The sequence below is a fragment of the Tenrec ecaudatus genome, chromosome X (genome assembly GCF_050624435.1).
Source record: "Tenrec ecaudatus isolate mTenEca1 chromosome X, mTenEca1.hap1, whole genome shotgun sequence".
Lineage (NCBI taxonomy): Eukaryota > Metazoa > Chordata > Mammalia > Afrosoricida > Tenrecidae > Tenrec > Tenrec ecaudatus.
The window spans coordinates 105,559,797-105,584,266 of record NC_134548.1 but is presented as its reverse complement, the minus strand read 5'-3'; positions in this window follow the sequence as shown (position 1 = coordinate 105,584,266).

Genomic DNA, 24,470 nt, shown 5'->3' with positions numbered 1-24,470 from the left:
GTTTATACAAATTTCTTTGATTTTTCTAACAATACTTTACTTGCCTTCATATACATACATTTGCCAAAGGAATATATGAAAAAAAAAATAAGCTTCTTTTGAAGTAGTATGAAAATGAACAACAATGTTGCTTTTCTTTGGTTTTTCAGTGAAAATGATACCTTGCCAAAAAAAAGTTGTCCAGAAAATGTTTTCTCATCATTGCAATATTGCACAGTTGAACTATGGATCACCATCGACTGAAACAGCACAATGAAGCCAAAACTCCTCGCGGTGTTGCAGGTGGTGTGGGTGTTGGAAGATTTGCGAATTCTGCACAGTGAGGGGGCCCCCAGGCCTAACAGAGGGGCAGGTGGCATGTGGGGGAGGCCCAGAAAGAAGCCAAACAGGATATTGCTCTGATTTACAAAACTAGCACTACAATGCCACAACTTTATTTATCTGATGATTCCCAAGCTGCTCACTAAGGTCAGAAGAAGCTATAATTTTGAGCCCATTGCTACCTCCCCCCAAATAAATGGCTAATCAAAATCTAAACCTTTTCTCAATTTCAGTGTCAATATTTGTAATGAACTCAGTGACCCCGTATTTGCTTTACAAACCCATCAATGTTTGTGCCCCAAAGAATCAGGTGCTCCAGATAGCAGAGGTTTATGTTTTCCAGATGGGTTTGAACATGACAACCAAAAACAAACTGCTTTCCATGAATGGCATTGAGTAAGCTGCAGCCGCTGAAACCCACACTTCCCTGAAGGGGCGCTGGTTCAGTTAATGGCAATGTACACAGATGGCCCTAAATCCTGAAAGTCTGAAAGCTGCTACAACAGACAAAAAGCCACTACATGTAACGCTGGACAGAATATGTCTATTTCTGAGCAGTTTCTGTACAAATGCTAAGTAATGATATGCCATCCAATCCTACAGCTGGGTGGCTTCCAACATAAGGAACTGCCCACTGTGCAGTAACACGATGGTAGATACCCACCTTTTTTGCCTTGCTTGGTCTCAGGAGAACATCTGTCTACATATAATTATGTACAGTTGGGCACTGTCAGTGGCTTTTTTCAGGGGAGACCCAGTTCTGATACTTGCTGCCTCTTCAATGACTCCTGACCCGTGAAGGAGGTGGTCATGCTAGGTCAGGGCTGATTATGGAAACAGAGTTTGAAGGAACTGACATTGGAACTGACAGCAAGGCTGTCGACTTGTGGAGGAAGGATTTCATCCACGGGTGGCTGCATGTCTGCAATGCAGAGACCCTTCTCGAGTGGTGAGCTACTGAAAGCGAAGTAGAGGGAGAAAAAGTCCATGACTTCTCTAGCCAATTTCGCTCCCTGTAAGATTCCGTTAAAACCACTCCGAAATTCTATTCTGTTCTTTACCAAGAAAGATTGCGAATTCTAATACACTCAGGCTGTAAGATACTCGAGCGTTTACAAAGCAGCATTGCTTTTGTAGGCTGAATGTTTATACAATTCATTGTAGACCTGAACAATTTAGCCTGCTAATATATTTTACTAGTAGGTTGTATTCGGTCATAAAGAGATGTTCTGTGGCACTCTTTACACGTTGTAAGAAATATTATTATATGCCAAGCACAAAGATAGCATAGCAGGAAATGTGAACTCTTTTATTTTTATTTGTTAAATGAAATTGAAAAGAAACAGAGTCTGTTTACAGTGATAAAAGGGCAAAAATTTAGACTGTGGGGAAATTCACACATCAACTTAGCACTTTTCTACACACCCACGTCAAAAAGTTGTTCTTTGTTGCTGCCCTGAAGTTGATTTCTGACTCATAGTGATCCCATATGACAGAGTAGAATAGAACCACAACATTTTCTACACTGTAATCTTGATGAAAATGGATTGTCAGGTCTTTCACTCACAGAGCCAAAAGGTAAATTCCAGCCATCAATTTGGATCCAAAGCTTAGAGTTTCGATCATTGTTTCAGAAGGATCTTTGGAGAAACATTAAATTTATGAAATGTAGTCCTAAGAGTGAATGGTTTTATTAAATGGCAGGACTTAAAAGATACACTTGTGATCTTTGAATTTTAATATAAATATACGTTTATGTATATATATGCATGCATACATATCCAAATATATATACATATTATTGCCAATATCTTAATTCACAGGAATCAATTCTTCTGTCTTCTTTATTCATTGTCATTCTTTCACATGCATATGAGGTGATTAAAAGTACCAGGCCAGGGGGAACCGATGACAATGATCTATATAAAACCCTCTCCAAGGTGGTCGAACAACAGAAAAGTGGGTGAAGGGAGATATTGGTAAGTGTAAGACATGAAAAAATAATAATAATTTATAAATTATCAAGGGTTCATGAGGGAGGGGGAAAATGAGGAGCTGATACTAAGGGCTCAAGTAGAAAGAAAATGTTTATTGAAATATTTTTTGAAATGTTTTGAAATGTTTTTTTGAAAATGACAATGGCAACAAATGTATAAATGTGCTTGACTCAATGGATGGATGGATGGATGGATTGTGATAAGAGCTGTACAAGCCCCCAATAAAATGGTTAAAAAAAAGTACCAGGCCTTGGGTCAAGTTCACTCTAGTCCTCAAAATATTATCTTTGCTTTTTAATACTATAAAAAGTTCTTGTGGAGAAGATATGCCCCCTGCAGTATGCCCTTTTTGTTTCTGGACTGCTGATTTCATGGGTGATAATTGTGACTTCAAAAAGTCCTTGACATGTGTAACGTTCTTGCTATTTATTATGAAGCTGCTTGTGGGTCCGATTGTTAGGATTTTTGGTTTGCTTTTTGTTGCGATAAAATTCATACTGAAACCTGTATTCTTTGGTCTTCATCATTAAGTGCTTCAAATCTGCTCTGTCAGCAAGCAAGTTTGTGTGCACATTGAAGATAGAGTCTTTGTGTCATCCTGGTCTCAGCTTTTCTTCATGTGTGCAGTTTGTTGAACAATTTTCTCTGCATAGAGATTGAGTAAGTGTGGGGAAATGATCCAATCTCGATGGACAACGTTCCTGGAGTGATTCAATTTGGCTGACCAGGTAGCTAGCTGTCTTTTTAAGAGAAGATTTTTAACTGGGGTTTAATACATATATTCTATCCTTCCATAATTCAGTCATGGCTAGCAGAATGGTACAATGGCGAACACAATCAGTTTCCAAACATTCTTTTTTCTACATGGACACTTTGACGTCATATCCCCATTCACCCACCACCACCCAGCTATCCCTCAACTGTGGATAGAGGGAAGTGCATCAGAGGCTTATTTCCTATGTAGTTCCACATATGGATCTTGGATTCCCACTGGCATCCATACATAGCCTTCTGCAAACCAAATTCTCCCCCTTTAGGCTCTGATACTAGTCCCTCCAACTTTGGAGTATATGATTCACAATCATTCAGCACAGATGATGGTGTGCTTCTTCCATGTGAACTTTGTTGACATCTCACTGAGACGGCTGCTTGTTTGTGGGTGTCCTCTTTAAATTTGGTTTCCAATTGCTAAGGTTATAAAGTTATTCTTCTATAGTTTTATAGCTTTTCTTTTAATATCTAAATATTTAAACAACAGGAAATCCATTCCATTCATGAATATACATTATATTTCTGTATGAATATTCAATTTTCTAAGATAATTTGTTGCTATTCCATAATTTATCTATTAAATTATAATGTGAGTCCTATTATAAATCATTTGTATATATTTGAGGGCCTGTTCTAGAATATTCTTATCATTCGTAGGATGATTTGTCTATCATTTTAATGGATACAATGCCATCTATTGTCTATTGGTTAATAGTGATCTCTATATGTATTAGTTTAAGATCCCCATACAACCCCTTGTTCTTTGTCATTAGTGATTTGGCTATTGCTGCATTTTGCTTTTCTATACAAATTCAAGAATTTCTATACAAATTTTCAAACTACACACTGTGTTAGGCCAGGTTGACTAGATAAACAAATCCAGAGACACTCATGTATATATGTAAGAAGAAGCTTTATACCAAGTAATAATTTTATATCAAGAAAACATCCCAGCCCAGGTCAATTCAAGCCCATAAGTCCAATTTAGTCAATAAGTCTGATACTAGTCCATAAATCCCTCTTCTGGCTTATGCAGCCACATGCAATGATGCAGAATGCAGGAAAATTGCAGGCTGGTGGCTGCAGAATTGAGTGGATCCAATGGCTGCGGCCATTTCGCAGGGTTAGTGTAGGTCTCTATGCAGCTCTTCAACAGGAAGGTGAAGGCAAAGAGAGAGGGAGGTTCCCAGAACCCTCTTTATGATGAAGTCACACCCACAGGCGGCACCACCAGTCTGTGACTTGATTGACAAGCTAGACTTCACTTCTACACTTTAAGTTGAAATGAAATTATGTAACTACCATACACACTCCCTTTGAATTTTCATGGTGATTACTTCAAATATAAACTTTGATTTAGGAAAACCTGGCAGTTGAATGTGAAGGAAATCAATTCAATTCTGCTCTGACTCCAACTGCAACTGCAGTACTTCCTCTAATCCTGACCATGAAAGCTAAAAGCAATCTACAAGTTAAAGAGCATAGAATTCCAGACTATCAAGTCTGGGCTAGAATTCAGATGCCAGCTACAAATTTAGAGGTCCCTATGTCTGTCTCCCTCACTTCTTCCCTGATGTCTAAAAATTTAGAGTTTTCCTGCTCCCGCCTTCTGACATACTGGATCTAACTACTTCCCCAGGCTTAATGATTTGTTAAAACAACTCATAATACTCAGAAAAGAACTATACTCCAGTTTCTAAGCATATTGTAACCAAAAAAATGATACATATAAAGAGAGGACTTGTTTGAGGTCTGGAATGGTGCCCAATGTAGGATTTCCATATTCCAAAGGACACCACCCTTTCCCTGTACAATAATACCTATCATCAACCAGAAAGACAGTCAGTGTTCAGAGCTTTTATTGGGATCTTATTAGGGATGCATTATTGATTGATCTATTGTTCATGTGGTTGAACTCAACCTTCAGTCCGTTTCCTCTGTGATTGAAATCACATGATTGGCCCTCCTGGCCAGCCTCATTGAAGTGTCACCTCATTAGCTTGACTAATAGATAACTCTTGTGACCTTATACATAACAAGACACTCCAATCACTGAGGCTATCCTAAGGTTTTAGAGGTTATTAATAAGGAATCAAGTCCAAAGATAGTTAATTCATTGTAAACTTCACAGTATGGTATTAAGCCTATTTATACCTCTATATTTCGTTTTTGAATGCCTTCTCATTTCTAACTTATTTTAGTTACATTAAAATAATATGATATGTATGGTATGAGTTATGTGAAACTTAAGACTTTCTTCATGCCTTTCACTCACCCAATACCACCAAGTCAATGCCAACTCATAGAGATCCTACAGGACAGGGGAGAACTGCTGCTAAGGCTTTCAGAGACTGTAAACCTTTACAGGAGTCGAAAGTCCCATCTTTCTCCTGATCCGTGTGTTAGCACATGGCTAATTTTATAACTTTTTATGTATCAAAAATAATGTCTGTTAGAGAATTGCTGAATTCATTTGATCAAGATTATTAATTATATTCAGTAAATTAAATCATTTAATTAAAATTCAAGTAAATACTTATTGGGTTTTCCCTCAGTTTAGACATACAGACTTTTATAATGTTAGTATTTGCCTAATAATGTTTTACCATTTAAATATATCATACTTTTGGCTTTTCAGTATTATGTTTATTATCTAAGTAGCATATAAAATACTCGCTGCAAGTGAATCAATTGTGACTCATAGTGACCCTATCAAACAGAATAGAATTGCCCTTGCGAGTTTCCAAGGCTGTAACCTTTACAGGAGCAGAACTGCTGATCTTGCAGTTAACAGCCCAACCTGTAGCCCATTGCATTACCAGGTCTCTTCAAATAGTGTGTTGCCACATTTTATTTGTAATGCAGCCTGACATTCTTTGTAATTTATCTGTCGCTTTTTAATCCATTTAAATTTACAGTGATCACAGTCACATTGGGTTTTAATCCTACCACCTTAGATAGTGATTTCTTAGATACTGTCATTTATCCTGCTTTTTCTATTTCTCTCTCCTTCTCTCTTGTTTATGTTAGATATATTGTAACTTTCTTGTCTAACTCATAATTTCAATACAAAAACTTACATGCTTAATAAAATATAACATAATTAATATTTTTATCCCTCTGCAAACATCATATTAATTTTAGAACATCAAGTCATAAAAAGCCCTGGAAAATATTCTGCTCATATATTTCCAGGTTTTGGATTTACTTTTATTTTGTTACCCACCCAGGCTGGGCATTATTGTTAGTGTTCATGAATTCAGTGTTTATTTGCTCATACATATACTTTCACTGATTTCTTGTTTTGTCACTCCTACTCTCATCTCAGCACCTCTTGATCTGATTTCCTTTGGAACATAGGTTGCCAAACTTATTTGGCCTACTGCTTCATTTGTAGAAAAAAACATTAACTTTTCCCTGGGCAATAAAAAACATTTATATTATAGTGCATAATTCAGGATAAAGTGTAAGGATCTTCCTTGGCAGCTCCCTCTAATCCACCTGGAACTTTCCAGTTCCTCCAGGGACCTATATCACTCACCTTGGGACACAACGTTTCATAACTTCCCTTGACTGAGATCTAATGGTAATAGAGTGTCTCAGTTTTTGATTTAAAAATAATGACAATTAAAAAAATCACTTTATTGGGGCTCATACATCTCTTATCACATTCCACACATATATCAATTGAGTAAAGCACCCTTATACAATGCCCTCATCCTCAAATTTCGACTTCCACTTGGGTTCCTGGAATCAGCTCATTTTCCTTTTTCCCCTCCCCTCCCTACCTGCTTCCCCCTCCCTCATGAACCCTTAATAAATGCTAAATTATTATTTAGTCTTATGTTACACTGCCCGGCGTCTCCCTTCCCCCACTTTCCTGTTGCCCATCCCCCAGAGAGGAGGCCATATGTAGATCCCCGAGATCGGTTACCCTTTTCTACCCCTACTTCCCTTCTGGAATTACCACTCTCACCATTGTTCCTGAGGGGTTCATCTGTCCTAGATTCCCTGTGTTTCCAGATCCCAACTGTCCCACTATGAATTCTCTGGTCGAACCAGGTTTGCAAGGTAGAATTGGGATCATGATAGTTGGGGGTGGTGGTGGTGGAAGTGTTTAAGAACTAGAGGTAGGTTGTAAGTTTCGTTATTTCTACACTGAACCCTGAATGACTCATCTCCTCCCCACTAACCCTCTGCCAGGGATGTCCAGTTGTCTACAGATGGGCATTGGGTCCCCATCATGCACTCCCCTCATTCACGATGATATGATTCCCCCCACTGGCTTTGTTGCTTGAAACCTGGTCCCCTCGACACTTCATGATCCGACATGTTGTTGTGCTGCTTCCATGTGGGCTTTGTTGCTTCTGGGATAGATGGCCACCTGTTTACTTTCAAGCCTTTAAGTCCTGAGACACTATATCTCTCAATAGCCGGCCACCATCAGCCTTCTTCACCACACTTACTTATGCACACATTCTTCTTCAGCATTTATGTGGGGAAGGTGATCACACAATGATGGTTTTTGTTCTTTGGTGTCTACTATCTGATCCCTTCAACACCTCGTGTTTACCTAGGCTTGTGTGCTTCTTCTCTGTGGGCTTTGTTGCTTCAGAGCTAGATGGCTCCTTGTTTGCCTTCAAACCTTTAAAACCCTAGATGCTATATCTTTTTGATAGCCAGGCATAAGCAGCTTTCTTCACCACATTTGCTTATGCACACATCTTTCTTTAGCAATCATGTCGGGAAGGTGGGTATCATGGATTGACCATTTAGCTGAGCAAGGTGCTATTGTATTGAGGGAGTGAGCGTGAGGAGGCCCAAAGTCCACCTGTTACCCTAGTACTGAACCTATAAATATATGCACATAGGTCTGTTTCCCCCAAAATCATAAATATATTTACATATGTATATGTCTGTATTTAGGCTTCTATGTATGCCCTTTGCCTCCTACTCCTTTCCTCGATTTCCATACACTTTCATTCTGGTTTCAGTAATTCCTCTCAGTTACCTTGCCCTTGGTCACTCCCTACCAGTCCTCCCATCCCCTCCCTGCCACTGGTTTTGAACCACTTGTTGTTCCTTTGTCACTGGGTTGGCCAACACCTCCTCCCTTCCCCTACCTACCACACTCTCATGTCCCTCCAGGACTGTTGGTCCCGTTATTTTCTTCTCACATTGCTTGTTCAGCCTATCTTATCTAGGTGGACCTGCAGATATAGTAATATGTGCATAAAATTGCTGATTTCTTTAACAGCAACAAAGTGGCGCATAAGAACATGGCATCGACAGCAGCAACACCAACACACACTAAAAAGCAAAAAAGCCACTGACATACAAAATTTAAAAGAAGAGAAAACAACAAAACAAAAAGACAGCAAAAACAAAATAAAACAAATAAACAAAAAAAACCCTGTTAGTAGTTCGAGGTCTGTTTGTTGACCTTTAGGAGTGTTTTCCGGACGAATCTGACGGGGTGCCACGTCCTGGCCCCAAAGTCCATCCGTTATACTCCCTCAGGACCTCCTTGTGCTCTGCTTCCCCCACTGCTCCATTGCATGCCCCCAGTGTTTTGCCTCAGTGTGGTGGGGTCAGCTCAGTCACACATCCCCCACTGTGTCTCAGGTGCTGTCCCGTGTAGGGCCATGGGTCAGTGCAGGATGTCTCATCTCGCCATGGGCTGGCTATATGGTCCTCTCTGTACATTGGGCCCTTCAAGCCGGGCATCGTCCTCTAAGCTTGGTGGGCCCAGGTGTGATCCGCTCCGTTCTTCCTCCTTCCTTTGCTTCAGCTTCCTTCTGGGCGTGGTGTGCTAGGTCAGTTCCTTTCCAACACCAGATGATCTATTTTCATTTTTGGTGGTACTCCTTTCAATGGTGGGGGTCGGGCTAATTCTAGTTGGGGACAGCGTATCGTCCAGTCTTTTTGAAAATCTCTCTCTTGTGTCTTCATTCAACCCTCAATTTCATGTTCCTATGCCAAAGAAAATCATTTGATTTTTTTGTATCTTACATTTGATCATTCTAGTGACTGAATAATCAATCAGGTTTTATTTTGTTACTTTGGCTAGCTTGAGCTAATGGTGTTTATCATGGATTATGAATGATCTCAAAAGATATCATCTATGTTCACACTGAGAGTGTGAGAAAACTAAGGAATAAAATATATGAAAGGTTACAGGAGACCCAAACTATCTTTATTAATGATTGGCGCAAATATCAATCTGTTAGCTAAGAACACGTGTTAATCCTGATACCAGGATTACACATTTATTTACCTAGCTTCTGGACATGCTAAATCCTAACATGCCTTCTCGTGTATAAGGCTGGCTCGCCTTGGCATAGCAGAGACCATCACTCAGACAAAGAAGACTGTTGCTGACTTATGCATGCCTACTTATTTTTGCCCCCCAAATCCTTTCATATCAATTGCTCTATTAACACTTCTCCTCAGTTTGAAATACATATAGGGCAATGTGTTAGATATGAAGTGTTGTTCTAACAGGAATTTCCACAATTGGATGGCTTTAACAAACAGAAATTTTCTTCTTCATCATTTAAAAGGCTAGAAGTTCAGATTCGGCGCCTTGGAAACATTTTTTCTCCTGCATCTGGAGAAAGGTCCTTGTCTCTTTAGCTTCTACTATCTTAGAGATCATCACTTAGCTTGGCACCTGTTTTATCCCATCTTCACACACATACCCTTTTAAAAATTGTCTTTTAGATCTCAAATGAGATGGACTCAAGATACACCTTACATTAAACCTGCTTCATTAGCCTAATCAAGACAACCCTTATCCAAATGGGATTGGAGCCACAAGCAAAGAAGTTAGAATCCACAACACATATCTTTAGGGGTACAATTCAATTCTTAACAGATAGAAAGATGTGAAGGGTGAAACATCAAGGCAGATGTTTTTACCTAAAGCCAGCATCAGAAGAAATGAAAATACGTTACTGTAAAGCATGTTTTGTGGTCTTGTATGTTTTGTAGTTTTTGACAATCCCTGGCTCCTTGAAAATTTCAACTGTGGAAATCCATTGAGATCTAGGCTAAAGATGCATTCCTCCAGAAATAATTAGATTTTATTAATTACTTAAGGTACATGGTTCTTTTGTGCCATTGAGCTTTTTCTGAGTCACAGTAACCATAGAGCACAGAGCAGAATTGCTTCATATGTTTTCCTAGGATAGAATAGATTTTATAGGAAATCTTTTTAGGAGCATGTCATAAATGTTTCCCCCCCCTCACAGAGTGACTGGTGAGGACAGGGTTAAACTGCTGATCTTTTAGTTCGTAGGAAAGTACTTAACCACTATGCCACCAGGACTTCTTTAAAACCACACTGGGAATATTGGCCTAGACAGTATGATACTTACATAACCATGTGTCACTTTAAGGATATTAAGAGTGAAGGGGTGGAGTCTAGTCTACCAATCAGGTCATAGGCCATGACGCCTCTGTGTGGGCATGACCTTCTCATGAGGTTTCTGGGAACTTCCTATTTTTCTCCCTGGAGGAGGGCTACAATTTCTTTCTCTGCGTCACCTTCATGTTGACAAGCCACACAGAACCACACTGATGGCAGGTAAGATGCTTCCACCACCATTGGATCCCCAAGACATTCTGTCCTAAGCCAGTGATCTTCATGAATTCGGCTTCATTGCACTTGCTGCATGAATCAAAGGAGGACTTTATCGACTAGTGTCAGACATGTGGGCTAATATCAAACTTATGAACTTGACCTGGCCTGGGCTGGGGTGTTTTCTCAATATGTTTTCTGTGGACCTTCAAATAGTGTAATAATTATTTCCTATGAATTTACTCATTTGATCTTTACAAAAATCACATGAACTACCCAAATTTCAAATGCAATAACTTAAAAACAGTCAATATGTTTAACCAAAGTCATAGATCTAAGAATTTGTGGAAATGTAATTCATCTGCTTATTCCAGTTATTGCTTGTTACTGTGTTCCTAAGTATGCTCCTTCCCAAATAAAAATGTTGTTGAAATGAGTGTTCATTAACGACATGCATGGTTTTAACATAAACACTGTGATAGCAGATATAATTATTGTTTTACTCACCATTGTAGCCCAAGTGTCTATTGCAGTGCTTAAAAGATAATAGGTGTTTATTAAATGCCTTTAGCAAATGAAATCATAAAGACGCGGGGACACTTATCAGTGTGTGTGTGTGTGTGTGTGTGTGTGTATGTGTGTGTTGAGTTAGAATACCTGCTGGTAGTAGGCTGACAATTTGATAACAGCAAGCCTTGAAGTGGATTTCTTGGACTCGGTGATACTAAGATTTTAATTAAAAATTGTCGTCTGCTCAATAAGAAAATGTATGCCAGCCCTAAAGCCCACAGCACACCTATAGTCCTGAACACATATTGCTTCTAGTTCGTATGCTAGGGATGGGGAGCCAGTGCTCTTCAAACTACTAATTAGATAGATACTCCTTTTATTTTTTAAAAATAATTTTATTGGGGCTCTTAGAGCTCTCATCACAATTTATATATCCATTGTGTCAATCACACTTGTACATATGTGGCCATCATCATGTTGAAAACATTTTCTTTCTACTTCAGTCGTTGGTATCAGCTCTTTTTTACCCTCCTCCACACTCTGTCCCTCGTGAACCCATGGCAAATTATTTATATTGTCATGCCTTACACCAACCACTGTCTCCCTTCACCCAATTTTCTGTTGTTTGTCCCTTTGGGAAGGGGTTATAGTCAATCATTGTGATTGGTTCCCCCTTTCCTCCCCACCTTCCCCTTACCCTCTCGGTATTGCTATGCTCATTTTTGGTCCTGAGGGGTTTATGTGTCCTGGATTCCCTGGGTTGAGATCTCTTATCTGTACCAGTGTACATGCTCTGGTCTAGCCGGATTTGTAAAGTATAATTGAAGTCATGATAGTTGGGGGATAGGAAGCATTAAAGAACTAGTGGAAAGTTTATGTTTGCTTGGTGCTATACTGCACCCTAACTGGCTGTGGTCTCGTCCTTGTGACCCAGTTGTGAGTGAATGCACAATTGTCTACAAATGGGCTTTGGGTCTCCACTCCACCCTCCCACTCATTCTCATCAGTGTGATTTTTTGCTCTGGGTCTTTGATGTCTAATACCTGATCCCATCAACACACCTCATGATATCACAGGCTGGTGTGTTTCTTCCATATGGGATTTGTTGCTTCCCACCTAGATGGGTGCTTGTTTATCTTCAAGTCTTTAAGATCCCAGATGCTATATCTTTTGATAGCCAGGCACCATCAGTTTTCTTCACCACATTTGCTTATGCACCCATTTGTCTTCAGTGATTCTGTCAGGGATGGTCAGTATCACAGAATGCCGGGTTATTACAACAAAGTGTCCTTGTGCTGAGGGAGTACTTGAGTAGAGGTCCAATGTCTGTTTGCTGCCTTAACGCTTAACATATAAATATATGTACATATATCTATTTCCCTATTGTTATATTTAAACATATATACATATGTACCTGCCTGCATTTAGACCTCTGAGTTATTTTCTCTATTTCCTTTTATCTTCCTCTTGTCCCACTATCATGTTGGGCCTTCATTCAGATTTCATTAATTCCTCTGGGCTACATTGCATTTGATCAACCCCCACCAAGCATCCAATACCCTCCTCGCTATCAATTTTAGATTACTTGTTGTTCCCTTGTCCCTGGGTTTGTTGGGACCCCCTTCCTTTTCCCCACCTTCCCCTATCCAATGTATCCCCGGAACCATCAGTCCTGTTATTTTCTCCTCCAAATTGTTTCTCCTGTCTTTCTTATCTAGATAGACATTGCAGAAACAATAAGAAGCATCAAAACAAAACAAAGCAAAGCAAAACAATAAAAGAAAACAAAAACAGAACAACAACAAAGAAAAGTCTATAAATAGCTCCAGGTATGTTTGTTGTCCTTTATGAGTGTTTTCTGGTTCAGTGTGATGGTGTTCCACACTCTGGTCTCCAAGTGTATTTTTAGTATTCCCCGGGGACTTCATTGCTTTGCTCCCATTGCTGCTCTAATTCATGCCCTTAGGGTTTTGCCCTTGTGTGGCGGGGTCAGATCAGGTACAATTTCCACACTGTGTCTCCATTGTTGTTCTCTGTAGCGCGATGGGTCAATGAGTGAGGGATGCTGTGTCACATGGTGAGGCTGGCTCTATGGTCCTGTGTGTGCATTGGCTGCGCCGAGAGGAAAATCATCCTTGGGTCTTGGTGAGCCAGGATGTGTTCCACTCTCTCTCTTTCTCTCTCCTTCCTGCTTAGTTTGCTCCTGTGTGCTCTGATCAAATGTGTCCCTATCCATGAGTTGTAGCTTCAGTGTTGTCCTCTGTAGTAAGTTCTTCAGGAGGGGGGTGGGGAGGGGGCACGCAGCTTTGATTGGGGTCAACCTCGCAGATCTCTCTATTGTTTCACTCCTTCATGCCTGCTGGCATGTTGCACTGTACCCCTTTAGACCGGTAGGTCTTTTCTTATACTGTTCCCTTTACTTGAATACCCTACCTGTCTTGCTGTAACACAGACAGCACTTCCTTGACGAAAAATCTATGAACCTATTCTGGAATTCCTGCCTATGTGCTTCCTACAATTTTGTGTATAATTTTGTATATCAGTAATAAATAATATGTCTGTCTCTCTATGTCCAGTTGTGATGTAGGGATAAATATTATTTTCCTCATTGTATCCCTAGAAAGTGAGGAACCTGGTATACAACAACAGGAAGAACGTAATGAGTAAATTTAATAGTTTTATACAGAATGTATTTAGAAAAAAACCTTCATGTTAACCATTTCCTAAAGGATTTTAACCTGTCATATAGCACCCAAGAAGGTTTCTCTTCTTTATTAAAATATTCTCCTTACTATCTTTGAAGCTATCTTCAAAGAATAATCTTAGGTACAATGCAACTAATATGGTTGTATGTTAAAATTGTATAGAGATTCATAGTTTATAAAGTCTACCCTACTTTTTCTCATAAGCCCGCTGAGCTAATATCACAATTAGGAAACCCAGAGCCTGATCACATATTTAGGAAGAGTGTTAAATTAGGAGTTAGTCTGATGTCCTTATGTTCCTGTGTTCTAACAAACATCTAACCCAAAGTTTCATCTGTGCTCATTTGAATAAAAATGTGTCTTTGGAAGAAGGAAGCTTCAATAATTCCAATAATGCTATGCTAAAATAAATTATCAATGAGTGTTGTGATTCTCGACCTGTAGTGTAATTGCTCTAACACTTGTCTGTTATTTTGTAGTAACACTGTGGCTTTTTCCTGAGATACTGGAAGTTATGCCAACACCTTTATTTTAAATACCAGCAGGACTACCCATAATGAACAGGTTTATGATGAAGTTTCAAATGAATACATATTAGGTAGAGAGAACTGGTGATTTACAACTCACATAATATGCCACTGAAAACCTAATATTGCATAACATAGAGGCAATGATGAACCTCTAAGTTTGGGAGGTATTCAAAATACAACTTGAGAATAGCTGACTCCTCAAGTAGAAGGAACCCTAGTGACATGACTGCAATGAAGCTTTCAAGATCTTCATTTGCTGACGTGGCACAATCCTAATGAGGCAAAACATCTGTAAGCATCCATTGATCAGAATATGAATTAAATGCAGAACAAATCTAGGACAATTGTAAGACTAATAGCCTAGGTATTAGTGAGTTGAATGAACTGGTTTTGGTTATTTTGAACTGAAAAATCATATGGTCTACTATGCTAGAAATGGACAAATTGAGCAAAGGATTTTTCTTTCTCTTTTTAGTTGTTTTATTAGGGGCTCCGACAACTCTTATCACAATCGATACATACATCAATTGTGCAAAGCACATTTGTACATTCATTGCCATCATCATTCTCAAAACATTTGCTCTCCACTTGAGCCCCTGGCATCAACTCCTCATTTTTTCTCCTCCCTCTCCGCTCCCCCCTCCCTTATGAACCATTGATAATTTATAAATTATTATTTTGTCATATCTTGCCCTGTCCGACGTCTCCCCTCACCCACTCTTCTGTTGTCTGTCCCCCAGGGAGGGGGTCATATGTAGATCCTTGTAATCAGTTCCCCCTTTCCAACCCACCCTCTCTCTATGCGCCCAGTATTGCCACTTACGCCACTGGTACTGAAGGGATCATCTGCTCTGGATTCCCTGTTTCCAGTTCCAGTCGGTACCAGTGTACATCCACTGGTCTAGCCTGATTTGTAAGGTAGAATTGGGATCATGATAGTGGGGGAGGAGGAAGCATTTAGGAACTAGAGGAAAGTTGTATGTTTCCTTGTTGCTATTTTGCACCCTGACTGGCTCATCTCCTCCCTGAGACCTTTCTGTAAGGGGATGTCCAGTGGCCTACAAATGGGCTTTGGGTCTCCACTCTGCACTCCCCACCTCATTCAATATGATATGATTTTTTGTTCTGATGATGCCTGATATCTGATCCCTTCGACACCTTGTGATTGCACAGGCTGGTGTGCTTCTTCCATGTGGGCTTTGTTGTTTCTGAGCTAGATGGCTGCTTGTTTACCTTCAAGCCTGTAAGACCACAGACTCTATATCTTTTGATAGCCAGGCACCATCAGCTTCCTTCACCACATTTACTTAATCACCTGCTTTGTCTTCAGCGTTTGTGTTGGGAAGGTGAGCATCCCAGAATGCCAATTTAATAGAAGAAAGTATTCTTGCATTGAAGGAGTACTTGACTGGAGGCCCAATGTCCTTCTGCTACTTTAATACTAAATCTATAAATATATGCACATAGATATATTTTCCTATCCTCATATATAAATATATTTGCATATCTGCATGCCTTTATTTAGACCTCTATAGAGCAAAGGGGTTTCAATTGTCTCACATGGATGTGAAATCTCAATATTGAATAAAGAAGATGGAAGTAGAACCGATACCTTTGAATTGTGGTTTTGGTACAGAGTATTAAATATACAATGGACTTTCAAAAGAATGAAAAAGTCTATCTTGGAAGAAGTATAGTGAGAATGCTTTTTAGGAGGGAGGATGTGAGAATTGTGTTATATACTTTGGACATGCTATCAGGAAGTACCAGTCCCTGGAGTGGTTCATCATGCTTGGTACTGCAGAGGATCAGCAAAAAGAAGATGAAGATGAAAATGAAGACACTCAGTGAGATGAATGAAAAAGTGGCTGAAATAGTAGGCTCAAATTTAGGGAGGATAGTAAGGATGGTGCAGGATTTTGTTTTGTGTTGTATATAGGGTTATTTTATTGGAAATTGACATGACAGAATCTCACAGAAGCAAGTGTAATAGCTAGAAAAATATATATGAAGTGTAGAATGTCGAGCTCCATCATCCAAAATTCTGATTTAGTAGGTACACTGTAGAACTTCAGAATTTACAATAAGCAAATACTCTTGGAGGTTCTGATGCAGATATTTCTTACACCACCTATTCAGAGAGTGTAGAAGGAGGCAGAACAAATATTTTATAATCCATGCAGAGAAAAATTCAGTCTCATATGAGGAGAATATTTGTCCATTTGAGACTAGGTCAACAAGTTGGGGTAGGAGCTAGAATGGCGGTGATAGAATAGTGGTAATAGCAATCAAACTGACTGAAAGGACATAGAAAAGCCAAGGTGCACATAATGCCTGAATTGCCTGTTTTTATAAGATGTAGAAAGAAAATCAGAAAGTATATTCTGTTAAAATTTTAATATTTACTGCCGTTTCTAAGGCATTTAGTATTGTAAAAGAGCTATGTTGATCCAATTCCATATCCAAAATCACCGTTTGTTCCTTTTCTTTCACAGAAGTGTTACTTTCTATTTTTTTCTGCTTTCTGCTCTCTAGATTGGGTAACCAGTTGCTTGTTTTTAATTGTCACATTTGTTTTCATACCAACATGTTAAATTTAACTTGAGTAAAAGCCAAACCTGCAAAACCCCTTTCCCCTCTTTCTGAACACCCCACAAAATTGAAGTTAGAACTCTTGGTTTCACTTTTAGCTTTGTTTCCTTAGTACATTACTGAAGCTATCAGCTTACTACTCAAGAAGCAGAAGAAAACGGAGTTCACTTCCAGGCACTTGCAATATTCTGAATACTCTGAGATAAACAATGCAGATGGAAATGGAAAATATAGTGCTGCAAACATTAAAATTTACCCAAGGGGTAATTTGTCCTGCATATGCTATTTCCTTATTGGCTTCAATTTAAAATTGACAACATCATTTCTAAAATAATATTTTGCTTCTAAACACTTTAAAATCACATTGAAAGAGGGAAAATGCTTGATAGGTTAGTAGCAGTCAAGATAAGTCACAAAATATGAATGTAGAGTAATATGTTCTTCCCTTTTCTTATAAAATAAAATTAAAACTTCAAGGAAAATTAACTAAGAGCATTTAAGAGCACAGAATTCACTAAACCAGAAAATTCAAGAGTTGATAGTATACCTCAGTCTCCTAACTCATATTCTATAGCTGAAAAACATTCTTTGGTCTTGCCAAATAATAGAAGAAGCTCAAAAGGCCAAGTCACGAAATATTTCAAGCCCATGATGTGCCAGCCACTATGCTCAGGATTGTTGCTTTGGTCGTCAAGTGTCTTCGAATCAGTATCAGCTCATAGTTATGTACAACAGAACAAAATACTGTCCAGTCCATCAGTCCATCAGCACCCTCAAAATAATTGCTCTATTTGAGTCAATTGTTGCACTTGCTGTGTCAGTCAGTCCCACTGAGGTAGTCTTCTTTTCCACTGACCCTCTACTTTGCTGAGCATAAGGTCCTTCTCCAAGGCCTTGTCCTTCTTGACAATTTGTTCAAAGTCTGTGAGACAAGTTCTTCTTCCTCCTCTCTAAGGGGCATTCTTGACAGTACTCCCTGCAAGACAAATTTGATTGTTCCTTTGGCAATCCATAGGACTATCAATATTCTTTACCAACACCATAATTCAAGTTCAATTCTTCACTCGTTGTTCTTATTCTCTGCCAATACACGTGAAGTTATTAAAAATGTCATGGCTTGGTCAGGTACATCTGAGTCCTCAAAGTGTCATGTGGTTTTAATGCTCTAAAGAGGCCCTTTGCGGCTGATTTGCCCAAAGTAGTATGTTCCTTTGTTTCTTGACTACTGCTTCCACAAGTCTTGATTGTAGATTTAACTCAAATGAAGTTCTTGACTGTGCCAATATTTTCTCCATTTATCATGACATTGCCAGGATTTATGTTTCAAGTCTTCTTCTCTTTCAGCAATCACGTTTATGTAATCTGCATCATATGTACGTTTTTAACGAGTCTTCCTCCAGTCTTAACCTCATGTTGTTCTTCATGCAGTCCAGTCTCTCTGATTATTTGCTCATCATGCAAGTTAAATAAGCAAATGATAGGATGCATCCATGATGCACACAGCTGTTAGAACAACTGTCTCTAGGTCTATGTCATTTTCACATGAGGACAATTAAGTAATCTGGAATTTCCACTAATTTCAATGTTATCCATAATTTGTTATGATCCATACAGTCAAATGAATTTCAATAGTTAATTTTAAAATAGGTACATATCTTTCTGGTATTCTATGCTTTCAGGCAAGATTCTTCTTATAGCAGATCATACAACAAGATCCTTTTTACATGTCCTTTTCTGACTTTGATTTGAATTTCTGGCAGTTTCCTGTTGATGGTCAGCGTAACCATTTTTTAAATTATGCTTACCAAAATGGTACTTGCATATAAAATTAAGGATATTTTAAAATAATTTTGACACTCCATTGGAACAGTTGGATGACCTGTTTTATACTCAACTGGCCAGGTAACTGCTTTTCAAATTTTTTGGCATAGAGAAATTAATGTTTTCTGTATTTATCCCTTAGTTTTCATATTGGGATTTATCTATGATATATTTTGACATTGTGGGTAGCCTTCCTGAAGATGTATTATGGGTTTTTTTTTCTGTTTTTCAGTATATGAAACCCGGGATTGATGAACCTATAGAGACAACAAGTAGAATAAAGGTTTCGGGTGCAATGGTGGTAAAGGGGAGCTGATGTTAAGGAGTTCAAGAAAGAAGAAAATGATTTGAAACTTGATTGTGCTTGCAATTGCACAATCCTGTGTAATGTTAATTAACTATGGAATGGTAAGATATCTGTATAAGCTCCCAATAAAATGATTTTGAACAGAAAGTTAAAAAAATTCTGAATGATGAAGGGTTTACTTGTGATAAGAATGGAATTTAAATTTAAGTTTACAAGTGATAATTACATTGCTCTGAACAAAATGTCTAATTACGTTGCTCTGAACAAAATGTCTAAGGATATTCTTGACTGGTTGGCATTTGCTCTCAAATATCATGTACAGTAAAGCAAAGACGAGAAAATATTTATCTACAGTGAACTCCTTAACATGTTTACATGTTTAAGTTATTTCCCTTAAAGTTAAAAAAAATTAACAAGGAGCCCCATGTCCCCTCACCAAAAATAGTAGTTGACATTTTATCAATTCCTGAAGTCTTACTTTTTGCCAGTTTCTTTAGTGCAACCTGGACTGCTTTGGTCAGTACCTTGATTATATATGATCTCCTTAAGTGTTTGAACATCAACCATACCTCTTGATACAGTGACTCTGTGTACTCTTTATATCCTCTTTAGACTTCCTGAATCATGCAATATCTTACCCATAAACCAAACCCAAATTCACTGCTATCAAAGTGATGCCAACTCATAGCAACCCTATAGGACAGGAGATAACTGCCCCTTAGTTTCTGACATTGTAACTCTTTAAGATAGTAGAAAACCCCATCTTTTTCCCATGAGGCTTTGAACTCTTGACCTTGAAGTTAGTAGCCCAACATATAACCACTATGCCACCAGGGTTGTTGTTAGATGCCATTGAGTTGGTTCCAAACCGTAGTGCCCTCAGCATAACAGATTGAAACAGTGCATCATCCTTACAATTGTTCCTGTGCCTGAGTCCGTTGTTGAAGACCCAGTGTCAATCCTCCTCATTGAGAGCCGTCTGCTTTGCTCTGCCCCTGCATTTTACCAAGCACAATGTCCTTCTCCAGGGACCGGTCTCTCCTGACAATATGGCCAAAGTATGTAAGACAAAGTCATGCCATCCTTGCCGCTCAGGAGCACTCTGTCCATACTTTCTCCATACAGTTCGGTGTGTCCTTTGAACAGTCCATGGGACGTTCAATGTTCTTCTTCATCACCACAATTCAAATAGATCAGTTCTTCTTCGGTCTCCCTTATTCCGTGTCCAACTTTCACAATTAGAAATACAATGGCGTGGGTCAGGCGCATCTTAGTCTTTAAAGCAATATCCTTGCTTTTCAACACTCTAAAGAGGCCCTATGCAGCGTATGTACTTAACGAATTACATTTTTGATTTCTTGACTGCTGCATTCCTAAGCACTGACTGTGAATCCTTGACAACTTCCAACATCATGTTACCTTCTCATGCAGTTGTGAGGAATTCAGTCTACTTTATATTAAGTTGTAATCCTTACTGAGGGCTGCAATCCTTGATCTTCATCAGCAAGTGCTTCAAGTTCTCATTACTTTTAGTAAGCAAGGTAGTGTCATCTGCATGTCGCATGTTACATGTTGTTAATAATCCATCTTCCAATCCTGATGCCACATTCTTCTTCATACTAGAATTCTTCCCCGTTGTCACTGGAAGCTTGGACGTTTTCTTCAGTTCTTTCAACCTGAGAAAGACTGAGCATGTTCTCCTTTTGGTTTTCTAACACTTTGTCTTCTCATGTTACTCTTTAGAATAGTCTGTCTGGTTCATTTAAGATTGAACTTCTGTAGTTTGCTTTAGCTTCTCAGTATTTAAAGATATAGTTCAGAGTTTATCCTGGCATTCCCTTGGCCTTTTCGTTCTCCTTGTCTTTTTAATGTCCTTTTGGTTTCCTCAGATTTCACACTCTTGATTTCATGAATCAAATGCATCTCTGATATGCTTCTATAATTAAAGTGAGATGTGCTATAAATTGTTCGTTGTCTCCTGTACACTTGTTTTAATATTCTTCTATTTCAACTTGAAATCTGCCCTTGGTTTTTTGATGGATGGTATTTAGTTTCTCCGTCTTACCTTTCCACTGATGTAGTCATTTTGACTCTTTTGGTCCAGATATATAGTCTCTCTTTACGTTTTTTTTTTTGGAAAAAGATGTATTTTCATCAACAAATTTTTCATTTTTTTGAATTCTATTATATACTTTACCGTGTCCTTTCTATCACCAAAGTTATATATTCCAATTAATAATCCTGCTTCTTTATTTCCAGCTTTTGCATTCCAGTCAATGCATTTTTGCTGAATGTTTGATCAATTCCATACCACATAAGTTTGAAAAAATTGTCATCTTCTTCAATTTTTAGATAAGTGGTTACTGTGTACAAATAAATATTAGTTGTATTAACTGTTCTTCCTTGTAAGTGTACTACAATGTTTATCATGTGACTAATGTTTGCACTTTGAAAATGATCTTGAGATATTCTTTTCAATGATTAATGCAATGCCACGCTCTTTAATTTTGTATTCCCTGTTTAGAAGAACATGCAACGGTATGATTCAAAATGACCAATAACTATCAGCGGAGAACTGGGTGAGGGAGAAGTCATATGGTGTAAGATATGATAAAATAATAATAATTTATAAATTATCAAGGGTTCAGGGGGAGGGGGGAGCGGGGATGGAAGGGTAAAAATGAAGAGCTGCTACAAAGGGCTTAAGTAGAAAGCAGGTGTTTTGAGAATGATGATGGCAACATAGATACAAATGTCCTGGATGCAAATGATGTATGTAAGGATTGTGAAAAGAGTTGTATGAGCCCCTAATAAAATGATTAAGAAAAACAAAAATCAAAAACAAAATTACCAATAACAATCTATGTAAACTCACTAATGCCTTAGATATTAACAAATGTTTTTTCTTAATTAAAAAAGTAGTTTATTGGCATATAATTTACATATCATACAATTCAATGATTCAATTATATCAAGAAAATTGTACAATTATCTCCATAATCAATTTTAGAATATTTTCTTTATTATTGAACTCATGGTTATTAGCTCCCTATTTCCTCCCAATTCCCCCTGGCATGCAACTAGGTAATTATTAATCTCTTGGTACTAAGACAGAAAAAAATGTAAAACAGAAACAGCAAACAAACAAAAACAATATCAACAATGCCAAAACAAACAGAGAAATCTTCGATTAAAAGAAAGCACAAACTAATAAAAGCTGGGACAATTTTAAAATGTGTCAATAGGCAGATTAAATGATGAGGTGTTATATTTTATCCTAATTTCATCTGTACTAATTAACATACCAATGCTCTCTATTTGATAAAAAGTCTATTCACATCCTTAGACTATGACCAGAGGAGAATTACCAGAGGCTCAATCCTTGGAGGGACTCCTTAAATGGATTTTGGGTTTCTTTTGTCATCCCCAACCTTCTGCAAACCAGGTGTTCAAAATCTAAGCTCTAATACCATATCATTCTCCACTCTGGATTTGAATTTTATTATTTACAATCCATAGGCCACACTGGTTGGTGTGCTGTTTGGATATAGATAACAACTAGTCTGTGCTGATACAGTTTTGATTTGAATAAAACCTTATAAAATAATATATAATTCATAAATCAGAAAATGAATTTCAAGGGTTAAGAAATTCTTATAGACTCCCCTACTTTGAAAATGACAGACTAAATCCAGGTATGTCTGACAACAAAGTTGTTTAAGTATGATAACTGATTTTTTCCCTTAAGAATAATTACTATATTATAAAAAGTTTATTCTAAATAATATCCCATGGGTCATTCTATTTTCAATCTTACTCTGAAATATTATATTTGCAGGAATGCACATTCTGTTTCAAAGTTTGAAACATTATCTAACTGGCATGAACAGAATATTCATACAATATTTGTCGTCACTGTGCAATTGAAAATGAAAACGAAAACCTAACTTGCAAAGTCATGTTTATTATTTATCAATATCAATGTGGAAAGGTAAAACTCAATAAAATAGAGGGGCAAATATATTCCTGATAAAAGTATACAGAGGTAGGAAATAACAAGTTTTTAAAAATAATTTTGTTTTAGTGCCTTAATTTGGAGATACAGAGGTAGGAAATAGCAAGTTTTTAAAAAATAATTTTGTTTTAGTACTTTAATTTGGACATCTATGATATTCTAACATAGAAGCATCTGAAAGTCAGAGCTGGAGAAACAATGCTTAGTATTTAGATCTGACAAATCCTCAATATATACATGATAATTAAGGTTCTGGGAAAGGATTAGTCCCCCCAGGCAGAAGTGATTGTAAACACTTTCTCCAAAGAAAGCGAATTGAACTGAAAAGAGATGCATGAGACTCAATTGTGTGATAAGTCATATGGAATGTTCAAAATTTCTCTGACTGCATCCCCAACTCAAAGACACCCCAAACCTCTCTCTCTCTCTCTCTCTCTCTCTCTCTCTCTCACACACACACACACACACACACACACACACGCACCTAAATGTTAACAGTTTGAACCTACCCTGCCATTTTAAAGAAGAAATACCTAGTAATGTTCTTCCATAAAGATTACAGCCAAGAAAATAGAGAGCCGCTTTGGCCAGTCTACTGTAGAGCAAATAAACGGGTTATTTGAAAAAAGAAAGTGTGATAAAATAAAACTAACATATTAATTAGTTTAAATATTACTGTGTCACAGTATTTAACAGCTTTGGCTATGGTACTCAGCTATTTGAATTTGAATCCAAAGTGTATCACTTTTTACTATATATTCTTATGCAATTACTTCATCTGGTTTTCTCTCAATTTTCTTCTTTATGTAATAATTGAATCTACTTCTGCATGTTTTGTCAGGATTAAATGAGTCACAAATATGTAAAACATATGGGGAATTCAATAAATGTTCAGAATTACTATCTAGGAATTTTGTATCTTCAGATTTGTAGAAGTCCTAGTAGTTGTTTGTTGTCAAGCATCCGACCCCACAGAAATCCTCTTCAAGAGCTCACTGGGCAACAATGTGTAAATTGGCGAACTTGCTGTGTTGCATGAGGACATTGGTAGCTCAGGTGTAGATTTCTCCCCTCCCACTGCATGCGGAGGAACTACCCATCTGTCGGTGGAGGATTTTCAACGTTTACTTGTTGCTATAATGCTGGACAAGTCTCAGCATAGCTTCTAGACTAAGACAAGCAAGAAAGAAAGGCCTGCCAACCTACTTCCCAAAATCAGCCAATAAAAATCCTACATTTTGATGTACCACTGAGTGTTTGTTGACAGGAAGAGAAAATTTGGCAATGAATATTGTTGATGGTTTCACAAAATGATGAAT